Below are 20,794 nucleotides of genomic sequence, written 5' to 3' on the forward strand. Positions count from 1 at the left end.
CATCTCATCTGGCATAGTAGTGTGCTTCCTTTGATACTTGGCTAGAAAATAGCCATAGCAATAGGGTAGGATTGTTTGGTTCTAAAAACTCAAAAAAAAACACAAAACACAAAAAAAAACAAAAAACACAAAAAAACACACAAAAAAAAAAAAAAAAAGTAAAAAAAAAAAAAAAGTTATAACTCTCATTTTAAAAATGTTTAACCCCAGGGCTAGGGGTAGAGGACGAGGGCGGGGACGTGGGCGTCCAACTACTGCAGGGGTCAGAGGCCGTGGTCCTGGGCGGGGTGAGACACCACCTGCTGATGAGGGAGCAGGGGAACGCCGCAGAGCTACACTCCCTAGGTTCATGTCTGAAGTTACTGGGACTCGTGGTAGAGCACTGTTGAGGCCAGAACAGTGCGAACAGGTGATGTCGTGGATTGCTGACAATGCTTCGAGCAATTTGTCCACCACCAGTCAGTCTTCCACGCAGTCCACCCATGTCACCGAAATCCCCACTCCTCCAGCTCCTGCACCTCAGCCTCCTCCCCCCCAGTCTGCCCCCTCCCAGGAAAATTTGGCATTTGAACCGGCATACTCTGAGGAACTGTTTTCTGGACCCTTCCCACAGTCACAAACCACTTGTCCGGTTGCTGCTGAGCAATTTTCCGATGCCCAGGTTTTCCACCAGTCACAGTCTGTGGGTGATGATGACCTTCTTGACGTAGTGGAAGTGTGTAAAGAGGTGTCCGACGATGAGGAGACACGGTTGTCAGACAGTGGGGAAGTTGTTGTCAGGGCAGGAAGTCCGAGGGGGGAGCAGACTGAGGGATCGGAGGATGATGAGGTGACAGACCCAAGCTGGGTTGAGAGGCCGGGTGAACACAGTGCTTCTGAGACGGAGGAGAGTCCTCGACCTGAACAGGTTGGAAGAGGCAGTGGTGGGGCCAGACGGAGAGGCAGGGCCAGAGCTGGTGCATCAGCGCCACTGTCAACTAGTGAAGCTCCCGTGGTGAGGGCTCTTGCGGCGAGGGCTAGATCTTCAGAAGTGTGGAGGTTCTTTAAGGAAACACCGGATGACCGACGGACTGTGGTGTGCAACATTTGCCAAACCAGGCTCAGCAGGGGTTCCACCACTACTAGCTTAACTACCACCAGTATGCGCAGGCATATGAATGCTAAGCACCCCACTCAGTGGCAACAAGCCCGTTCACCTCCGGCCGTGCACACCACTGCTCCTTCCCCTGTGTCAGCTGCTAGTCAGCCCCCTGCCCAGGACCCTGGCCCAAAAACCCCATCGTCGCCTCCACGATCCTCCACAGCATCCACCAGCGTTCAGCTCTCCATACCCCAGACGCTGGAGCGGAAACGCAAATATAGTGCAACCCACCCGCACGCCCAAGCCCTTAATGTGCACATCTCCAGATTGCTTAGCCTGGAGATGCTGCCCTATAGGCTAGTAGAGACCGAGGCCTTTCGCAACCTCATGGCGGCGGCCGCCCCTCGGTATTCGGTCCCCAGCCGCCACTACTTTTCCCGATGTGCCGTCCCAGCCCTGCACCAGCACGTGTCAGACAACATCATCCGTGCCCTGACCAACGCCGTTTCTGACAAGGTCCACCTGACCACGGACACGTGGACGAGTGCTGCCGGGCAGGGCCACTATATATCGCTGACGGCACATTGGGTTAACTTGGTGGAGGCTGGGACCGAGACTGACCCTGGGGCTGCTCATATACTGCCGACGCCGAGGATTGCGGGGCCTACCTCGGTCCAGGTGTTTCAGGCCTACTATGCCTCCTCCTCCTCCCACCCCTCCTCCACCTCCTCCTCCGAACTACCATCCGTGGGCACGGCGCCATCAGTCGGTAGCTCTAGGCACAGCAGCAGTGCCGTCGCTAAGCGACAGCAGGCGGTGCTCAAACTGCTGAGCCTAGGCGACAAAAGGCACACCGCCCAAGAGCTATTACAGGGCATCACGGCGCAGACTGATCTGTGGCTGGCACCGCTGAACCTCAAGCCGGGAATGGTTGTGTGTGACAACGGCCGTAACCTGGTGGCGGCTCTGCAACTCGGCAGACTGACACATGTGCCATGCCTGGCCCATGTGTTAAATCTGATAGTGCAGCGTTTCCTCAAGACATACCCCAATCTGTCTGATTTGCTCACGAAGGTGCGCCGCATCTGTGCGCATTTCAGGAAGTCCAGCCCAGATGCTGCCACTCTCAGGGCAGCGCAGCGCCGCCTCCAACTGCCCGCTCACCGACTGTTGTGCGACGTGCCCACGAGGTGGAATTCAACACTGACCATGTTATCCAGAGTTTACCAGCAGCGCAGAGCGATTGTAGACTGCCAGATGTCAACTTCCACCAGAACTGGTAGTCAGGTCAGTCAGCTTCCTCAAGTCTACAATGAGGAGTGGACGTGGATGTCTGATATCTGTCAGGTGCTGAGTAACTTTGAGGAGTCAACACAGATGGTCAGTGGCGATGCCGCCATCATCAGCCTCACCATCCCGCTGCTTGGCCTGTTGAAAAACTCTCTGGTCAGCATGAAGTCGGAAGCTTTGCGCTCGTCACAAGAGACGGGGGAAGAATATTCCATTGTTGATAGCCAAAGCACCCTGAGGTCTGTTTCTCAGCGCATATCGGAGGAGGTGGAGGTGGAGGAGGATGAGGAGGAAGAGGAGGAGAATGTTGGCGAGACACAAGAGGGGACCATTGTTGAGTCCTTCACTGTTCAGCGTGTATGGGCAGAAGAAGAGGAGTTGGAGGAGTTGGAGGAGGAGGAAATGGACAGTCAGGCCAGTGAGGGGAGTGAATTCTTACGCGTTGGTACTCTGGCGCATATGGCAGATTTCATGCTAGGCTGCCTATCCCGTGACCCTCGCGTTCAAAGAATTTATTCCAGCACCGATTACTGGGTGTTCACTCTCCTGGACCCACGGTACAAGCAAAATCTTGCCACTCTCATCCCTGCAGAGGAAAGGAGTGTGAGAATGCATGAATACCAGCAGGCCCTGGTGCACAAGCTGAAACAGTATTTCCCTTCTGACAGCGCTAGCGGCAGAGTGCGTAGTTCTGCGGGACAAGTAGCGAGGGAGAGTAGGCGAGCAGGCAGCTTGTCCAGCACTGGCAAGGGTACGCTTTACAAGGCTTTTGCCAGCTTTATGTCACCCCAGCAAGACACTGTCACCTGTCCCCAGTCTCGGCAGAGTAGGGCTGATCTTTACAGAAAGATGGTGAGGGAGTACGTAGCTGACCATACCATCGTCCTAAATGATCACACAGCTCCCTACAACTACTGGGTTTCAAAGCTGGACATGTGGCACGAACTGGCGCTGTACGCCTTGGAGGTTCTTGCCTGCCCTGCCGCTAGCGTCTTGTCCGAGCGGGTTTTCAGTGCAGCTGGTGGCATCATCACCGATAAGCGTACACGCCTGTCGACTGACAGCGCTGACAGGCTGACGCTTATTAAAATGAATAAAGGCTGGATTTCTCAGAATTTCCAATCTCCACCAGGTGAAGGAAGCTCAACCTGAATAATTGATCCACTCCTCCTCCTCCTCCTCATTTTCCTCCTTCTCCTCCTCTTTGTACAGTAAAGCAGAGGAAAATGGCTATTTTTTGACAGGGCCCACTGGCTCTTGCTATACTTCATGCATTTAATTTTTCTGGAGGGCCACCTACCCGGTCCTCTGTTTGAAACAATTTTTGTGAGTGCCACATACAGGCACTCAATCTATTCCATTTTTCTGGAGGGCCACCTACCCGGTCCTCTGGTTTGAACAATTTTTGGGACTGCCACATACAGGCACTCAATCTATTCCATTTTACTGGAGGGCCACCTACCTGCTCCTCTGGTTTGAAGAATTTTTGGGACTGCCACATACAGGCACTCAATCTATTCCATTTTACTGGAGGGCCACCTACCTGCTCCTCTGGTTTGAAACATTTTTGGGACTGCCACATACAGGCACTCAATCTATTCCATTTTACTGCAGGGCCACCTACCTGCTCCTCTGGTTTGAAGAATTTTTGGGACTGCCACATACAGGCACTCAATCTATTCCATTTTACTGGAGGGCCACCTACCTGCTCCTCTGGTTTGAAGAATTTTTGGGACTGCCACATACAGGCACTCAATCTATTCCATTTTACTGCAGGGCCACCTACCTGCTCCTCTGGTTTGAAGAATTTTTGGGACTGCCACATACAGGCACTCAATCTATTCCATTTTACTGGAGGGCCACCTACCTGCTCCTCTGGTTTGAAGAATTTTTGGGACTGCCACATACAGGCACTCAATCTATTCCATTTTACTGCAGGGCCACCTACCTGCTCCTCTGGTTTGAACAATTTTTGGGACTGCCACATACAGGCACTCAATCTATTCCATTTTACTGGAGGGCCACCTACCTGCTCCTCTGGTTTGAAACATTTTTGGGACTGCCACATACAGGCACTCAATCTATCCCATTTTACTGGAGGGCCACCTACCTGCTCCTCTGGTTTGAAACATTTTTGGGACTGCCACATACAGGCACTCAATCTATTCCATTTTACTGCAGGGCCACCTACCTGCTCCTCTGGTTTGAACAATTTTTGGGACTGCCACATACAGGCACTCAATCTATTCCATTTTACTGGAGGGCCACCTACCTGCTCCTCTGGTTTGAACAATTTTTGGGACTGCCACATACAGGCACTCAATCTATCCCATTTTACTGGAGGGCCACCTACCTGCTCCTCTGGTTTGAAAAATGTTTGGGACTGCCACATACAGGCACTATCCAAATTAAATTGTCTCCATAGCAGCCTCCACACGTTGTCTCCATTGCTACCTCCAAAAGTCGTCCATATAGCTGCCTCCATACATCGTCCCTTTATCAAACGAGGTGTGTCAGGCAGAAATTTGGGTTGTTTTCATGGATTCCACATCAAAGTTGTTAACTTTGTCGCCACCCTGCTGTGTAATCCACAAAATATACTTGCAAACTTTTACCATTTAGGGATATTATTTCAGCGCTTCTTGCGCATCTGTTTACATTCCCCTCACCCGCCATATCCTAAACTTATAAGAACGCTACTACACTTGATCTTATACAAAAGTGCTGTTTGGGGAGTAGCCTAGAGACAGGGGCTTGGATTTGCGAAAGCTCGCCTGGCAGCGGAGCGCCAGCTCCATGCGCATCATGCGCTTCTTGCGCATCTGTTTACATTCCCCTCACCCGGCATATCCTAAACTTATAAGAACGCTACTACACTTGATCTTATACAAAAGTGCTGTTTGGGGAGTAGCCTAGAGACAGGGGCTTGGATTTGCGAAAGCTCGCCTGGCAGCGGAGCGCCAGCTCCATGCGCATCATGCGCTTCTTGCGCATCTGTTTACATTCCCCTCACCCGGCATATCCTAAACTTATAAGAACGCTACTACACTTGATCTTATACAAAAGTGCTGTTTGGGGAGTAGCCTAGAGACAGGGGCTTGGATTGGCGAAAGCTCGCCTGGCAGCGGAGCGCCAGCTCCATGCCAAGATCCAACTAACATAGTTTTAACTGCAGCACCTTTAATCTACTACTAGTTCACTGCCTCCATACATGGTCCCCTTATCAAACGAGCTGTGTCAGGCAGAATTTTGGGTTGTTTTCATGGCTTCCATGTTAACTTTGTCGCCACCCTGCTGTGTAATCCACAAAATATACTGGCAAACTTTTATCATGTACCGATATTATTTGAGCACTTCTTGCTCACCTCCTTTGGTTCCTCTCTGCCACCCATTGGTTTGAAGCCTGAGTCCATTTAGGGTATGTCGCCATGACACTCTCTAGCCTGCTGCCGCTGCCTCTGCATGCCGTCCCCTATAGTGTCAGGGTCAATTATTGCATGTTTTAGATGCTATCTAGCTTCATTCTGTCACTCTGTCATGGCCATGCTGTTGCCCATAATTTTGGCATAATGGTGCGTTTAAGCAGCCTCAGAGGCATCCATGCATGCTGCCCCTGCTGTTTCCTGTCCATTTCCGTGATGTTTCCATCCTTTTCTGAGGTTCCCAGGTGTTTGGCCAAGCTTCCCTGTGCAGAGCCTTGGTCCCCTTGAAAAATGCTCGAGTCTCCCATTGACTTCAATGGGGTTCGTTATTCGAGACGAGCACTCGAGCATCGGGAAAAGTTCGTCTCGAATAACGAGTACCCGAGCATTTTAGTGTTCGCTCATCTCTAGTTAGAACTATAGAAATATTGTCAGATAAAACAATAGTTATGAGGGTTTTGTATGCACAAGCTTATCATCATTTTATAATTTTTACCATGATTTATTTTAGGTTATTTTACTGTGTTTACAGGAAACGTTTTGTGCTGAAATGTAAGTGTATATTTTATGTTTTTGTCGATTTTATGTAGTGTCAGTGAAGATATTTACTTATATTTGTAGCCTATTAAAATATCTGTCACTTCTACTGCTCCCATGTTTATGCATGTCTAAATCACATGTTATAAAAGATGAAGGAAGAAAAACACATAAAAATAAAAACATTTTTATGTAACACAATCAAAGATGTAATAAGACTTTATTCTGCAATAATACCAAGTATAATACCAAGTATTATAGTAGTAGTACTTAGCGTGTTCTTCAAACCTTTCATACAGAATACATATACTGTAATAGCTGATTATGTTAAAAAAATAAAATCAGGCAAGTAATAAGCAAGCAGGCTTGCTTATTACCTCTCTGACATTAGCTCCTTCCCTCTATTCTTTCATATAACCTCTGGAAAGTATCCCAACTGTAAGCTCAACTACCTCTTCTTATCTTCTTATTTTATCTTCTTACTAGACTAGCACCCATTGTCCAATACATCACTTTTACTGTAATTTGGAAAATCATGTATTGCAGGCAGCTGAAAATACTGTGATTTTATGTTTTTTTTTTGTTGTATATACACTGTATTATTTGGTAGCATACATGTACTTGTGTAATGCAGGGCCTGGGAACAGACGGAAGACAGACAGTAGAACCTGTGATTAAATCCCTTCACAGCTGCCCTGCCTGATTGCCTTGCCTACCCTAATCAGTAGGGGACAACTAGTTGACGTTCCATTCCTGCACCAAAGTGCAAAACATGGAGAGGAAGACAAGATAGTACAGAAAATAGTTGCGAAGTGTCAAGATACCAGAATGCAGAATATAGAATAAATTTATATGGAGCAAGCTCTCTAAGCACATATACGTACGATAGCAGGCAAAAAAACTAGGGCTGGCAGACCTCTTATGTGTTGTTAAGGCTCCATTCCAGGGGATGATTGGACCGGAACTCTGAAATCCAGGCAGGACAGAACACTCAAATGCCATCCCAATGAGGTCAGTTTTTCATGTATGTGTTGCTTGGCAATGCTAAGAAAAGAGAGGAAGTATCTCAGCCCAGAAATAAAATGGATGTGAAAATCTGTCACAAAATGGTTAGTTGGTTATAACTAGAATAGCAAGGAATGCTTCATTTTTTTCAATGATTTCTATGTCACTTGTGTACAACTGGCCTTAGGCTTAGGGTGTGCCACATTAGCATCCAGATAAAGATGGGAATTTCTCAGTAAGGATAATAAAACCCATTATTTTAAGTGTAATACTGTGTCCAATTCTAGTACATTTCTAGTACTATTTTATTTACCTAATTCTAAGTGCAATATATATATCATACAGAGTGGACATCTCCAAAAAATAGATCCTGGATATGTTTCTAAAACGTTGGTACCAACGGGTGGCCCTAGCCTCTTTATGACTTTACAGTGGAAAGCATTAGAGCCTTCCTTTGGACCTACTCCAGATGAATAAGTTTGAAGTAAGGTTAGGGTAAGGTTACAGAAGCTTAGGGTACATTCATACTGCCGTATGCCTGCCTAGCCGCAGCTAGGCGGGCATACCGCTGCGTGCTGGGGAGGAGGAAGAGGTGACCCCTTCCCCCTCTATAGAGAACAGCAGCACACGGGTGCACACACGGGGAAAGATAGAGCATGCTCTATCTTTTCCACGTGTACAGAGCAAAACATATGTGGCACCGTACTGCTGCCAACCGCAAATTGCCCGCTATGGGGACGCATAAGCTGACGCAAATATTCAGTTGCATTTACATCTTCCCAGACGGTTGTGTGAATGAACCCTTAGTCTGTTGAGGGTCTTTGCTTTGATAATGTAAACCAACGCAACTCTTCAAATAGAGTACTACAACAGTAGCAATAACACTGTTCATTTGAAGAATTTCTAGACTATGCAACAATTTTAAAATTCCAGCTTAATACAGTGGTATGTAATATTAATAACATTACCGAAATTAATATTATTATAAATAACATGCAGGATTTGTGAAGGACATTCATTTTGCAGCACAGAATGAAATACACAGAACACTTTATGATACTGTAATTTCCTTTTTTCCTTTTAAGTAAAACATTTGCATTTTGCTATTCATTCATTTCATGGAAGACATTTAATTTTCCTTTCTGCAAAACTGAAGTGCATTATTATGGCTATATAGCAGTTATTTTTCCTAAAAGCCTTCTATATGTTCAATGTAACTCCTACATAATTAATCTGAATCATAGCTTAACTGATCTGAATCATACATGTAGGAGGATTTCTGCCCTCTGCATAAGATGACTCATCTTCTATATGTATCTCTTACATTAAATGCTAAATGCTATGTTTCATGAATGCTAACACATCAGGGTTGCTCACTTGTGGTTCTCCTATTCACTGATTTGGTAGATAACCAACAGAACAAATATTTTTATAGATATTTTATTATCATATTTTTCCCGCTATACATTTTTCATGTAAATTCGAAAAATTATTATACTCATAGATAAAAGCTGACTTTATTCATACCACAGTATCTATGCAGTAAAGTTACCATAACATGCAGTTTCTAACATAACACTAATAATAATACTTTTTAACAAGCTTTGACTGCATTTTCAATAGGTCAGTATCACTTTAAGTCACAATTAGGTTGTATATGAAAGAAGCTTCCTGGGTTTTGTTTTTGCTCCCACCATGTGTTGTAATCTGAGTTTATGTAAGTTGTTTCTTTAATAAATTATGTCATGGCTTTCATTAACAAAGTAGCAGACCCGAAGTCCGGTGCGTGGTACTAATGGGTCAAGCAAGGTGGGTAGACAGTAACAGTCCATACTCAAGGCAAGCACCGTTCAATCAAAATTCAGGGACTGGTAGAGGGTTGTGGCAGGCAACACAGGTTCAAGAAACAAGCCGGGGTTGTATGCCATGGAGCGCAGATCAAATCAGAGTCGGGATCAAGCTGGGGGTCATACATGGGTAGCAGACAGAAATAGAATACCATGTAGCAGAGCAGGACTAGCAAACTCGTTACCTTCGCTCAGGAACGGAGAACAGGTCATGCTTGGCAATAAGGCTGGAGGTGCACCGAGATTGTCTTGGACATGCTATTGGAAAACGTCCTGTTGCTTCAAGAAGGATGAATATGCGCCGCCTGCACCCTAAGGGACCTGAAGCATGGCTGGGCATGGTGCCTGAAGGTAAGCATGCAACGGGAACCCGACCAGAGGCTGAACCTGTTGCCAGATGCTGCTGAGCATGCTATTGCCCATCTAAAAGGTTAATTTTTTGACGAGTTATCTCAAATCCCAGCAGCAGCTAAACAAGCTGATATATGCACTAGCCTGTTCTCCTATTCAACTGACATAATATGGGATTTAAATACAATTTCTTATTAAAGTCATCAATCATTTCTAGGATCCCATCTCTCTTACATCCTTCCCGTTTATCCATTGGACTCTTGATTATATTAAGAGACTGAATCCAAGTCATGAAACACTTAGGGCAGATGCATACGACAGTGAAGATCAGCCGTGTGCCATCTGTTTTTTAAAAGGACAGCAGAATGCTGCACTAAATGTAATCCAGTGACCATGGACATTATTTTACCAATCAATAAAAAGGTACAGCATGTCCTTGGTAGAGCAGTTTTTGATGGATCATTCATATACAAGAGTTTATTAGCATTTGTGAAAAACAGATGGCAGACTGGAGCAAATTGGCCATGAAAAACTGCCGTTAAAGTGGTTGACCAGAGCTTGTGCTGGTATTGCAACTGCATACAGATGAATGGAGCTGAGTTGTAATACCTACGTAAACCATGGTATAGTGTGGTGCAGTTTGTGAAAGAAAGCAGCCATGATTTCAACCTCTAGGCAACCCCTTTAAAGCGAGCCTGTCACAAGGAATGTTATTTTTAGCTGGTGACAGGTTCCAATAGACTTTTCTGTGCTAATTTTAAATATGCCTTTGTCAGAATTCTGAATAATTTCAATACTTTATATAAGTTTAATTCGTACTACCTGGTTCCCTGCCAGCAACATATGCTGGGTCCCAGGAGAGGGATAGCTGCAGCCTGTGTGTGCCTGCTTCTTTTTATGCATTCTTTCACTACTTCACATCATCCCCCTCCCTCCCCTGCCTGCTCAATGCACATGAGAGGGAGGAGATTGCTGGAAGAGTGTGAGGAGAGGAGACTGACACAGTCACACACAGGCTGCAGCTTCCCCCTTCCTGGAGACTCACCACTTGTTGCTGTCAGGGAGCCAGGTAATGTGAATTAAACTTATATAAAGTACTGAAATGATTCAGAGTGCTGACAAAGGTAGTTTTAAAATAAGCAAACCATACCATAGGTTATTGGAACCTGTCACCAGCTAAAAATAACATTCCTGGTGACAGATTCATTTTAACTTCCTTTTCTCTAGGCCAATGTTGGCCATCATCTTATTCAGGTAGCCTTAAAGTTTGTCCTAGATAAAAAAAAAATATATATATAAAATATCTGTCCATCTTCTAGAAACAGCATCAGACTTTTTAATATGACTTATCTGATATTGCAGCTTATTCAAGTACATAAGGCTAAAATATTGTTCCAGGCATGGCTCATTGAGAAGCATGCTATGGTTTCTTTACATTAAATTCATGTTTTTCTAATCCATAATTGAAAAAAAATGTTGTCCAATTTTACATGAATTAGGCACAAAAAAAAGTATTTGCCCTATCAGTGAACCATTAAATAAACATTTAAGCTCCTCTTTCTGTTATCTGAAAACATAATAGTAATACTTAAGCTGATGAAATTTTCCAGAGACTTTATTTAACCATGTCTATTATGTGCAGTATGAAAAATCTCTCTTTTGTAGTTTTAATTCCCTCTCTCTACATTTTAATATGACATTTGAAATGATCATTTCAACCCCAGCAATCGCTGCATAGGATTTAAAAGGCATTTCTCAATGTCCCTGCTGTCACTGTCTCCATTAACATATATTCCAGACACATACATTAGGTCTGCGAGAAGCCAAGTTAAAGACCACTGGGATATTTGAAGAGGAAGCTGATACTATCTATCTCCTTCCTTCACAGGACTCAGGAGCCATCTTCAATATGCACTGGGATGACCCGACTATGTCAAATAGTGCAAAGCAGAGCTGATTAGAGAGGAGAATGACACTCGGTATCACTGGGTGCAGAGTGCTCTGTAAAGGTTATGACTGGAATGGCAACTCGGCATCAATTCATCTAATTAATGAGAATGGCATGGCAATTAAACATAAAAACTATTTAAAATAATAAATTACTTTTGTAGACTGAATATTGATTGCTGCAAACTAAAATGATGTTGTTTGACATTTTATGGATGTTATGGATGCTGCACTGTGCTTGAATATGAATTAGTTCAGGGTAATGTATGCTGCAGATGTGGAAAGGCTGCGACTGTGCTGATGTAAAATATCAAGTGTCAATAAGTGTCTATAAAAGACCAGAATCCATAACTCACTAAGTCCAATAGAAGGGGACAGAGGATGATATTGACATTTTGAGTTATGTGATTTCGTCTAGAAGTAAATCACCTAAGCCCGGAAATTAGACTTTTATTTATCTCCGGAAGCGTCTTGGTTTTAACCTTCATGAAACATCAACCAAAAATCAACCAAAAATTCTGAACTTGGGGGTTTAGTTTTACAGTCCAGTTTTCCACCATCTTTTTTCATAATATATTATGTTACTTGTTCTAAATGTTTAAAGTCTAGCTTTAGAGATAATCATAATTAAAGGAAACCTGTCACCACATTTTCACAAATATAGTAACATATTCCCATAGAGCCCTATTATTTAACTAAAACCCTTCATTTAGCTAACAATTTTTCCTTTACATCCCCATAAATAAACCTTATTTTATATTAACTGGCATCAGAAGGCCGGCTTCTCCCACGTAACCAGGGTGATGGCATGAAAGGTCCTTTACCCCGTTATATTTGAAACATCTACCCCATGTATGCATCTGATCACATGAAATCACAGCATGCTTAAATGGACTTCAATTCCTCCCCAGCCTCCATGGAGGTTAATTTCCATCACATGGTCTCTCTAAAGGTAATTTGTAGGTAGGAAATATTATTTAAGTAACCAGTTCCTTACCTCCATACAATTTGATACATCATTATGTGGTTAAAGATTTATGTGAGGGCTTACGAGCTGTTTGCTATATTTTACCACAGTTACCTTCCGGATACACTGATCAAGGTAGTTAGCCTGTTAGATTTTGCATTAAAACATGATCCCAGCACCGAAACATTGCTGGCACATTTGTGCCACCAATTAATGCCCCTATAATGTCATTCGTGAGACAATCAGTTACCAAGACAGCTGGGTTACTCTTAAAGGCTACATAGCTGTCATTTAGCACTTCCTATCACAGCCCACTGGTGACAGGAGAGCAGCATATTCACAATATACTAGGTGGAAGAACTTATAAAGAAAAATGTAAATATCTGTGTAAATAATATATATATATATATATATATATATATATATATATATACAGGCGGTCCCCTACTTAAGGACACCCGACTTACAGACAACCCATAGTTACAGACGGACCCCTCTGCCCCATGTGACCTCTGGTGAAGCTCTCTGGATGCTTTACTATAGTCCCAGACTGCAATGATCAGCTGTAAGGTGTCTGTAATGAAGCTTTATTGATTATTCTTGGTCCAATTACACCAAAAATTTTGAAACTCCAATTGTCACTGGGGCAAAAGAAAAAAAATTGTCTAGAACTTCCATTATAAAATATACAGTTTCGACTTACATACAAATTCAACTTAAGAACAAACCTCCAGACCCTATCTTGTATGTAACCCGGGGACTGCCTGTATATATATATATATATATATATATATATATACACTCACCGGCCACTTTATTAGGTACACCTGTCCAACTGCTTGTTAACACTTAATTTCTAATCAGCCAATCACATGGCGGCAACTCAGTGCATTTAGGCATGTAGACATGGTCAAGACAATCTCCTGCTGTTCAAACCGAGCATCAGTATGGGGAAGAAAGGTGATTTGAGTGCCTTTGAACGTGGCATGGTTGTTGGTGCCAAAAGGGCTGGTCTGAGTATTTCAGAAACTGCTGATCTACTGGGATTTTCACGCACAACCATCTCTAGGGTTTACAGAGAATGGTTCGAAAAAGAAAAAACATCCAGTGAGCGGCAGTTCTGTGGGCGGAAATGCCTTGTTGATGCCAGAGGTAAGAGGAAAATGGGCAGACTGGTTCGAGCTGATAGAAAGGCAACAGTGACAACCAAGGTAGGCAGAAGAGCATCTCTGAACGCACAGTACGTCGAACTTTGGGGCAGATGGGCTACAGTAGCAGAAGATCACACCGGTTGCCACTCCTTTCAGCTAAGAACAGGAAACTGAGGCTACAATTTGCACAAGCTCATCGAAATTGGACAGTAGAAGATTGGAAAAACGTTGCCTGGTCTGATGAGTCTCGATTTCTGCTGCGACATTCGGATGGTAGGGTCAGAATTTGGCGTCAACAACATGAAAGCATGGATCCATCCTGCCTTGTATCAACGGTTCAGGCTGGTGGTGGTGGTGTCATGGTGTGGGGAATATTTTCTTGGCACTCTTTGGGCCCCTTGGTACCAATTGAGCATCACTGCAACGCCACAGCCTACCTGAGTATTGTTGCTGACCATGTCCATCCCTTTATGACCACAATGTACCCAACATCTGATGGCTACTTTCAGCAGGATAATGCGCCATGTCATAAAGCTGGAATCATCTCAGACTGGTTTCTTGAACATGACAATGAGTTCACTGTACTCAAATGGCCTCCACAGTCACCAGATCTCAATCCAATAGAGCATCTTTGGGATGTGGTGGAACGGGAGATTCGCATCATGGATGTGCAGCCGACAAATCTGCGGCAACTGTGTGATGCCATCATGTCAATATGGACCAAAATCTCTGAGGAATGCTTCCAGCACCTTGTTGAATCTATGCCACGAAGAATTGAGGCAGTTCTGAAGGCAAAAGCGGGTCCAACCCGTTACTAGCATGGTGTACCTAATAAAGTGGCCGGTGAGTGTATATATATATATATATATATACCGTATATATATATAAAATTCACCCCTTTGCCCTATAATACATATATTGTTTATTTATATAAACAAATAAAATCACAAACATATTAGATATCTCCGCCTCCTAAAAAGCCTTATCTATCACAGTATAAAAATGAATCATCCCATTATGTGAAAGCAATAACAAAAAAAATGTGCAAAAATACACCTTTTACCATGTTGCAGCCAAAATGTGTCTAAAAAGTAAATAAAAGGTGGTACAGTTCTGCATATAGTACCACCATATATTATGAAAATGTCTTGCAGTAAAGGACATCATAAGCAGAAGTATAAAAAAAAGTTGTGGGTGTCAGAATGTATCAATGCTAAGTTTTTTTTTTGCAAAGTCAAACATTTTTTTTTAAAGGTAATTAGATAAAACATAGCTAAATTGGTATTTCTGTGATTGCACTGGATGGCATGGATAACAAATATAAGATTACCAGCGTTACACTGCCTGAAACTATGAATGAGGGCCCCTCATTTACCATTATGGTAGATTTACCTTAAAGAATAAAGGGGATGTGTCATTTGGATCACACGGTGAAAGTTGAAAAAACAAGCCCACCATATTTGGAATTTTTTCAAGTTTCCAGTAGATTTTAAAAGATATTAAATTGTTCCCTAAGCCTGGGCTCACATCAAATTTTTGGCATCTGTTACATGTATGCTGCAATGTATATGTCATAAAATTGACAAAAATTGATGCATTTTTTCATACGTCTACATATTTTCGACGTATGTGGTAACCATTGCATAAGTTGGCATTTATTTTACACTTAAAAACGTATACCTTTATTTTTAAGAAGAGAATTTTAAGATCCTTATTTGGGCATAAAAATGGATGTGACGGATGCATACGCTGTAACACTATATGCATATGTCGTCCATAGAGACCAATGTTAAAAAAAGTATTTGTTTTGCATATTTTTTACAAAAGGACATGAAAAACAACAAACATACACTGTTTGCGCATCCGCCGTGTCCATAGACTTGAATGGATATGCCATAGCATGCGTTTTGATATGTTTTTTTCAGTGTGAGGAAGCGGTATGCAAAAAAAGAGATGTGAACCCAGCCTAAGAAGTACAGTGCACTTTGTCCTACATATAACAAGCCCTCATATAGCACTTTTAATAGAAAAAGAAAACAAGATATGGCATTTGGAATGGGGCATGTGAGAAAAGGAAACAAAACCTTAAAAAGGCTTGGTAAACAAGTGGTTAAATAGAAAGCTAAACCTAACCAATGATGGATGCAGCCCACTGATTTCTTCCAAAATGGAAATATAACCACTGCATCTTCTCACATTTCAGAATTTAAGAGTTCAGTGAGGTATTTGAGAGGTTACTACCTACACTCCTGATTGTCTGGGTAATACAGAGGTTTCTACCTTGTGTCCAGGGTTGGCTCCAGGTTTCAGTAGGCCCCTGGGCAACAGAGCCTCAGTAGGCCCCTTTGCAGTAAACTGTGGCGGCATTAAAAATTTAAAAACCAAAACTCCTCCTGTCTCCTGTTCCCTAAAATATTCCCTTGTTTATCATCCCAAACAGCCCCTCATGGTTATTTTATATAAAGCCCCCCCCATCACCCCCTACGGATCCCTTATGTACAGCCTTATGAAGTTCCCCCTTAGCAGCCCTGGGCCCCGGCATTAGCCTGGGTTTGCCCAGTGCTGGTACCAACCCTGCTTGTGTCCAATGGTTTATTGACATCTGATGGCCATTACGTTCATCTTTTTCCCTGAGCAGAAAGTACAGAGATTATTTTGCAGCTGAAATTTAACAATGTAACCAAGACTGGGCCAAAAAACTTCAATCACCATCGGTGAAGTGAGATTTTTGCACCACCAAATAGTAAAAATTACATTCTGATATGTCAAAATCAATATAAACCCCAAAAGACAGCCCTATATTGGTTGGAGATTTCTCTTTCTGGAAATATAATAGCTCTCCAAGCTAAGTCCAGCGGACATGAATGGCAGTTTTCTTAAAATGTTGTGTCAGGCTTCCAGTTAAAGACATATCTGGAAATGGCAGGAAGCTGGTCAGGTAGGAAAACAGATTTGTATGTACAGAATCTCATTCCTGCCGTTTAGTTTGACAGAAAATCACATTTAAACGTCATCAATTAACTCAGCATCTCAGAAGACGTGGCATCTTTACAACTTCCTTCCCACACACTAAACTGCACTCATGGAGCTTAGGAGGACAATACATTTCTATTTACAATGATATTCTAAAGTATGAATAGTTATTACAAATATGTGAAGTGTGAATGACAACAGGGGCGGACTGGGAATTTAAAATGGCCCTGGAAAAAACTATAAAAGTGGCCCCATTTTATGGGCGGAGTCAAAATAAGTGGGTGTGGTCAGATAATGTGGGTGGGGTTATAACAGACAAATTGTTGGTAGATGGTCTTAATGCAAAACAAGAACATGTTTTGCTAGTAAGTGAATCTAATGTGCAAAGAATGTGACCTGTCGATCAGTAAATGATGCAAACACACGACCCGGTAAGCCTTATATACCTTTCCCCTGCGCCATACATGTACAATTCAGAGAAAGAATATATTGATACTGCCTCCTATGTACAAGAATAATGCTACAATAACACATTCAATCCTGCCTTCTATATACAAAATAAAACTACTACAATACCTTCTCCCATATACAAGCCAACTACTTTAATACTGTCCCCATGTACAAGAATATAACTACTATAATACTGCCCCCTATGTACAGGAATATAACTACTACAATACTTCCCCCTATGTACAGGAATATAACTACTATAATACTACCCCCTATGTACAAGAATATACCTACTATAATACTGCCCCCTATGTACAAGAATATACCTACTATAATACTGCCCCTATGTACAAGAATATAACTACTATAATACTGCTCCTATGTACAGGAATATAACTACTACAATACTGCCCCCTATGTACAGGAATATAACTACTATAATACTGCCCCCTATGTACAAGAATATAACTACTATAATACTGCCCCCTATGTACAGGAATATAACTACTATAATACTACCCCCTATGTACAAGAATATAACTACTATAATACTACCCCCTATGTACAAGAATATAACTACTATAATACTGCCCCCTATGTACAGGGATATAACTACTATAATACTGCCCCCTATGTACAAGAATATAACTACTATAATACTGCCCCCTATGTACAGGAATATAACTACTACAATACTTCCCCCTATGTACAGGAATATAACTACTATAATACTACCCCCTATGTACAAGAATATACCTACTATAATACTGCCCCCTATGTACAAGAATATACCTACTATAATACTGCCCCTATGTACAAGAATATAACTACTATAATACTGCTCCTATGTACAGGAATATAACTACTACAATACTGCCCCCTATGTACAGGAATATAACTACTATAATACTGCCCCCTATGTACAAGAATATAACTACTATAATACTGCCCCCTATGTACAGGAATATAACTACTATAATACTACCCCCTATGTACAAGAATATAACTACTATAATACTACCCCCTATGTACAAGAATATAACTACTATAATACTGCCCCCTATGTACAGGGATATAACTACTATAATACTGCCCCCTATGTACAAGAATATAACTACTATAATACTGCCCACTATGTACAAGAATATAACTACTATAATACTACCCCCTATGTACAAGAATATAACTACTATAATACTGCCCCCTATGTACAGGGATATAACTACTATAATACTGCCCCCTATGTACAAGAATATAACTACTATAATACTGCCCCCCTATGTACAAGAATATAACTACTATAATACTGCCCCCTATGTATAAGAATATAGCAATTATAATACTGCACCCTATGTACAAGAATATAACTACTATAATACTGTCCCCTATGTACAAGAATATAACTACTATAATACTGCCCCCTATGTACAAGAATATAACTACTATAATACTGCTCCTATATACAAGAATATAACTACTATAATACTGCCCCCTATGTACAAGAATATAACTACTATAATACTGCCCCCTATGTACAGGAATACAACTACTATAATACTGCCCCCTATGTACAGGAATATAACTACTATAATACTGCCCCCTATGTACAGGAATATAACTACTATAATACTGCCCCCTATGTACAGGAATATAACTACTATAATACTGTCCACTATGTACAAGAATATAACTACTATAATACTGTCCCCTATGTACAGGAATATAACTACTATAATACTACATATTTACACAGAAGCGAACATGCAAAAAATCAGTATTTATCATATACAGCTACAGAAAACACATGAGATCCTCACCTATTGCATCCAGTGACATCAGGTGACGTATTCTCGGATTGTACTCGTTCCTCTTCTCCATTAGTTTCACCATCTCCTTGTCTCTTCCTCCAGGTACACAGCTTTCCTGCAGAGTTTACCACACAGACGTCTTATGTTCTGCACTTTCCCATTGTCCCTTCTTCTGCTACTTCTGTGCCCCAAATACTGTAATAGAGCCCCCTAAAATATTAGCACTACACAAATAGTGCCCCAAAATGTAAGGATAATGTATTTCTTCTTTCTCTCCTTTAACCTCCTTAACCCCCCACCCCAGTATTGATAGAGCTCCGACTATGACCCAGGTGTAATAATAATGGCCCTGGCCTAGCCCAGTCATAAAATTAATGGCTCCCAGCCTACCCCAGACATAGAATTAATGGCCCCAGCCTACTCCAGACATAGAATTAATGGCCCCAGCCTACCCCAGACATAGAATTAATGGCCTCAGCCTACCCCAGACATAGAATTAATGGCCCCAGCCTACCCCAGACATAGAATTAATGGCCCCAGCCTACCCCAGACATAGAATTAATGGCCCCTGCCTACCCCAGACATAGAATTAATGGTCCCAGTCTGCCCCAGACATAGAATTAATGGCCCCAGCCTACCCCCAGACATAGAATTAATGTCCCCAACCTACCCCAGACATAGAATTTATACCCCCAGCCTACCCCAGACATAGAATAATTCCCCCTGCCTGCCCCAGATATATAATTAATGCCCCCGCCAGCCCAAGATATAGAATAATGCCCCCCCAGACATCTAATTAATGCCCCCTGCTAGCTCCAGATATACAGTAATGTCCCCGCCATATAATTTATGCCCCTTGCCAGCCCCAGATATAGAATAATGCCCCCCCCCCGCCCAGACATATCATTAATGCCCCCTGCCAGCCCCAGATATACAATAATGCCCCCACCATATAATTAATGCCCCCTGCCAGCCCTAGATATAGAATAATGTCCCCTGCCCGCCCCAGACATATAATTAATTCCCCCTGCCAGTCCTAGATATACAATAATGCCCCCCCCCAGACATATAATTTATGCCCCCTGCCAACCCTAATGCCCCCCCAGACATATAATTTATGCCCCCTACCAGCCCCAGATATATATTAATGCCCCCTGCCAGCCCCAGATATAGAATAATGCCCCCCGCCCCAGACATATAATTTATGCCCCCTGCCCCAGACATATAATTTATGCCCCTTGCCAGCCCTAATGCCCCCTGCCAGCCCTAATGCCCCCTGCCATCCCTAATGCCCCCCCCCCCGCCCCAGACATATAATTAATACCCCCTGCCCCAGACATATAATTTATGCCCCTTGCCAGCCCTAATGCCCCCTGCCAGCCATAATGCGACCCCCCGCCCCAGACTTAATTATTGTCCCCATTCTTGGAAAACAAAACAAAACAAAACATAATACTCACCTCTTGGAGCAGGTTTCTTCCTTTCCCTCGGTCTTCGGTGGCTTGGTGTAAGAGGCGTGGGATAGTGACGTCAACACTCCGCGCCTCTTACACCAAGCCGCGGAGCTGCAGGGAGGGCCGGACATCTGACAGCTGGTAGGTGCCAGCCTCCTCCACACTACACAGGTCGCGCAATGACGTCAATTGCGTGACCTTTGTAGCTGCGGGTATACACAGACGCAGAAGCAGCGGTGCTGCGCTGCGTCTGTGTACTAATCAATAGTAACTGCATCGTACGATGCAGGTACTATAGATTAGATGAAAAGTTGTAGGGAGGGAGTGCGGACCGGCCCCGCACCAGCTCCGGACCGGCCCCACACCGGCCCAGGACCGACCGGCCCACCGGGAAAATTCCCGGTGGGTACAATGGCCAGTCCGCCCCTGAATGACAATGTTTTACACAACAGGGACCCATTCCCGTTTTATCTTGTGGTCCCTATGTATCACCCTATATGAGCCCTGTCCA

At 43.1% G+C, this 20,794-nt stretch overlaps 1 long non-coding RNA gene across 1 annotated transcript in view; it reads left to right on the plus strand.

Moving 5' to 3' along the window:
- LOC140128983 (uncharacterized) overlaps window positions 1–11,613 on the plus strand; it is a 91,199-nt gene extending 79,586 nt beyond the window's left edge. Inside the window, exon 3 of the long non-coding RNA XR_011855227.1 lies at window positions 11,422–11,613. This is a non-coding gene — a long non-coding RNA (uncharacterized lncRNA). The remainder of the gene's footprint in view (window positions 1–11,421) is intronic.
- Window positions 11,614–20,794: the final 9,181 nt, after the last annotated feature.

The sequence above is a fragment of the Engystomops pustulosus genome, chromosome 4 (genome assembly GCF_040894005.1).
Source record: "Engystomops pustulosus chromosome 4, aEngPut4.maternal, whole genome shotgun sequence".
Lineage (NCBI taxonomy): Eukaryota > Metazoa > Chordata > Amphibia > Anura > Leptodactylidae > Engystomops > Engystomops pustulosus.